Raw genomic sequence first — 4756 nt, 5'->3', positions numbered from 1 at the left:
AATTTCTGACAGAGCTGAAAAGTCATTCATTGTCTATTTAAAGTAGCAATAACTATTGTATCTGCTATTTTTTGAAAGTTGGTAAAGACAGTTATTGAGCAAATGACTCATCGTTAAGATATTTTGTAAAACGATTGTATATATATCCCCACGCATAATCTTATTGGGGTTGTTGATTTTTCTTCTGGAGAAGCTATGCTGTAATTTCAGACTTTTAATACAGGAAGCTAATGGAATTTCTGAAGTTCTGAGTTGTTTGAGGTGTTGTGGTGTGCTTGCTTGCTGCTACAGGATTCCTACGCTATTTCATGTCACAATAAGTTTTCTGAACCATCTTTTTATATATTCCATTCTTTCATAATCAACTTATACTCTATGTTTCATGTGTTCAACAGTAGAGAAAAAGAATAGTTCAGGATTTGTTCATTGAACACCCTAAACTCAATTTATGTTGTTGTGAATGTTTTCTTCAGAATTGGTGATGACTTTGTAATTCTTAATTGCTCACTTTCATACTAAATCTTTCATAGTAAATACTTTTCAGGAATTCTAATTTGCTCCTGAGTGGTATTTCCTTTCTCCACATCACCAGCTTTAGTGAAAGATTCTTAGTTTCCTCTCACTGGCTGGAGATAGTTCATATTCACAATTTGAAGTTTGTTCCATGAGTATCTATATGGCCCTGCAGTTTCATCACTCTTACTCAATACCTCAAACAACACATAATCACAGAATCCATTGCCCAATGGACTGAATCTCCTGAAGATCACATCTTAGCTGATAGAAGACATCATTCAACCAAAACTTTAAACAAAATTCAGTACATCATAACTAGCCTTAATATTATCCAAACAAAGCTAAATCCTAAAGAGAGAGCCCTCTCTGATTGCGGGTAGGCTAGGACCTGTGATCCAAAGATTGGTCTGTGGTTACCTCGGCCGTATTCCCTTAGGAGTCAAAGGTAACAACCTGAGTGATAACATAACTGGCGACTCCACTGGGGATGAACTAATGTTTCAACTGTTGTCTGCTCTAGATAGTGGTTCCAAAATTTAAGCATTCCCTTGACCATTCTAAAAATATTCCCAAAATTACCAAAAACAAGTTCAGAAGCTGGCTCCTAAAAAGAGAACTAGGCATACCAGGTCAAATCCTGACCCAAATCCTCCACCGGCTTTCGATAACCCTAATTTGATTCCCAAGACTCTCAGGGAACCAGAAGAATCTGCTGTGTCTAGCCCTGAGGCAGTTCAGCAAAGTTATATCCCAACCCTTGTTAAACCATCAGTTCACCTTCATATAACCCATTCTTCCCCCTCTTCCTCATCCACTTCCGAAAACGTACTGTCCACACCCCCACCTAATACACAAACTGCTACTGTTGTTCCTGTTGTTGCATTTGTTCCCCTTCTACCCATTGTCCCACTTAACCCTCCAAATATGGCTAATCGTTATGCTCCCCTTCAACTACCTGGTAATCCGGGGGCTATGCCTCAGGACTACCAAAGTAAGATCACTTATTTTGATGGAACTAGTACATACATTGCCTTACAGCATACCAAGAAAATGCAAGATTACTTTGAAAATTATGAGATAGATGATGATGATGTCAGAATGAAAATTTTTGTACAAAGTCTGACCGGTGAAGTAAGAACTTGGTTTAGAGCACTTGCTGCAAATTCTATACCTGATTCAGGCACTCTTTATCAGTCCTTCCTGAACAGATGGGAAAAGAAAAAGGATCCTCTACACATTTTATCTGAATATGACACCATAAGGAGAGGCCCTCAAGAAACTGTCTTGGACTATTGCACTAGATTCAACACTATCTATAATGCCATTCCTCAAAATCTTAGACCTCCACCTGATCTTGCCTTAATCAAATTTCTGGATGGGTTTGATGCTGATATGGCATATCAATTAAGAGAAAGAGCCCCTGCAACCCTGGCAGACATGCAAAACATAGCTGTAAGTGTAGAGGCAAATCTGATTGCTAAGAGAAACTGGGCAAGAACAGAAAGAAGAACCACTTTCAAGGAAGAACCCTCATCATTTGAACAAAAGCTAGATGCAATCATCAAAGGTATGGATAGACTTGGGGACAGGGTGGAAACCATAGAAAGAAAATCATCATGGGAAGGTCAAACAAGCAATATTAGAAACCCAAACTTTAGAAAGAATCAAAATCCTAATGTTGGAAGGACTGATCCTGACCAGCATGTCAAACCCCCTTTCCAAGAAAATTATGCTGAGGCTTCAACATCTAATGAACCTAATGAGAACCCTCACATCAACCTAATGAGTTTGGACAGTGAACATCAGGTCTTCTTAACACAAGAAGATCAAGAAGTTTACAATGACAATCAATTTCACACTAAATCAGGAGAATCATTTGATTTCAAAGAAGGTTATGATGCAACTGTTTACGAGGTACACAAACAGTATAAACTAAGGACCAGAACGATAGATGTCCCTGAACCTCTTAAACCAAAGGACAATAAGCAGTCGAAAAAGACCAATGACAAGACTGCTCTTGCACAATCAGCTGGCAATTCAAACCCAAACACCTCAGAAGTCACTGTGGAGGATATTTCAGAACAACAGACATCTGAAAACCAGCCAGTCCCACTCCTTCCAGCAAGGGTAAAGTCAGATAAAACCCCTGGAAACAAACATGGTACCAATTTTACTCAAAACCATACCAACCATGAACAAAAGATCATTGATAACCCAGCTGAAAAAGAAAAACCTGCTGCACTTAATGCCAAGATGCAAATTGAAAAGCCCTTTAACTTGGAGACAGAAATAAGTAAGCTCAAGATATCAGTTCCTCTTTCGGAATTAGCCAAACATGAAATATACAGACAGCAGATTAACAAGTCACTCCAAGTATCAGACAATAAAGATGCTGTGAATGTCCTAGATGACCAACCAGAGTTGCTGTTCGGCCCTGAGGTCAATGGAAAAACATAGAATGGAGGGGTTCCACCCTTCTATGTCAGTTTAAACATTCATGATAAGGTTCTACACAATGCAATGTTTGATTCCGGGGCCTCACACAACTTAATGCCCAAATCCGTAATGGAAAAACTCGACTTATACATCACAAGACCCTATAAAGATCTATTCTCATTTGATTCAAGCCAAGTCAGATGCTTAGGATTGATTAAAGATTTATGTGTCTCCCTGGTCCAATACCCGACCAAAACAATCTTGATGGATGTAGTGGTAGCTGACATACCTCCTAAGTATGGTATGCTCTTGTCCAGATCCTGGGGGGCCAAACTCCAGGGATCTTTGCAATTAGATATGTCCTATGCAACCGTTTCAGTCTTTGGGCAGCCAAAGAGATTATACCGTGAAACATTGATGAAATATGTGGTAAGCAGTCAAGAGAAACCCCAAAACTTCCCAATCTATTCAATACACTCTGACATGGATTCATTTATTCTCTACAATGCTGACATCTGCAGCAAGGCATATTCTGAACTATTAATAGCAGCAGAAGCAGAGAAACTAAATGAACAATGTGCCCCTCAAGACCAAAGCACTTTAGGCATAACTGATATAAAAAAGGAGTATGATGGATTAAGTGGTTTGCAGGAAATAAATCTGCCTATGATTCAACTCTCTAAAAATATCAATCCAAGTCTTGAACATGAAACCTTATGGTACTTAGAATTTGATGGCTCTGTAAACAAGTTAGGAGCTGGGGCAGGAATCTAGATCCATAATATGAACAATGACCAGGCTGAGGGTCATGCATACAGGTTAAACTTCCGATGTACAAACAAAATGGCTGAGTATGAGGCCCTTTTGCTAGGTCTCAAACTCATAAAAAATCTGGGTGCAACTAAAATTTCAATCTTAGGGGATTCAGATCTAATCATACAACAAATTAAAGGAAACTTTACTACAAATGATCTAAGGTTGAGAGCATATAAGGCAGCAGCTATTCAGGTACTTGATACCTTTTCACAATCAAAGTTGACTAAAATTTCCAGAGAACTCAATCTACACGCTCACAGCTTGGCAACCTTTGCCAGCACTTGTAAGTTGCCTTTCAAGCCCACTCATACTTTTACTGCTGAAATCAAACACAGGCCTGCAGTTCCAGACAACATCAAAAACTGGCAAGTCTTTGAGAGTGATACTCAGATAAATAATTTCCTCACTCTAAAAGAGGAATTCTCTGGCATTAACATTGACTCAATCACTGGAGATGATCAACCACAAGCACACATCGATACACAGAAAATATCAGCTGAAACAGTTAATCTGGTTTTGCACCCTACCACCTTCAATAACGAAAGTATACAAAAGTTGGGCCAAATAGATGAAGATGAACTGGCTGAAACAGAAACAGAGGTAATTGAGTTGAAAGATAATTTTTTGCCCACAGGTTTAACCCCTTTGGAGGATTTGTTTGATTCAAATGATATCTCAAGAAAACCAAAAATGCAACCATTGAATGTTGAAATAGAAGATTGTAACATAGGGACTACAGAAAATCCCAAAATGGTAAAGTTATCCAAAGCATTACCACCTGAGCAGAAACTAAAATACATTGAGTTATTTAAAGAGTTCCAAGATGTCTTTGCCTGGAGCTATGAGGACCTCAAGTCTTATGATACCTCAGTCATCCAGCACACTATACCTTTAAAAGAAAATCAAAAGCCTTTTAAACAAAAGCTCAGAAGAGTGAACCCTGTGCTCCTTCCTCTCATTGAAAAGGAGGTGAAACGTATGTATCAAG

Source organism: Pinus tabuliformis, chromosome 7 (assembly GCF_031772625.1).
Source record: "Pinus tabuliformis cultivar Carrire ecotype Pingquan chromosome 7, CPIR1, whole genome shotgun sequence".
Classification (NCBI taxonomy): domain Eukaryota; kingdom Viridiplantae; phylum Streptophyta; class Pinopsida; order Pinales; family Pinaceae; genus Pinus; species Pinus tabuliformis.
The sequence above is the reverse complement of the archived record's forward strand: the minus strand, read 5'-3'. Positions refer to the sequence as shown.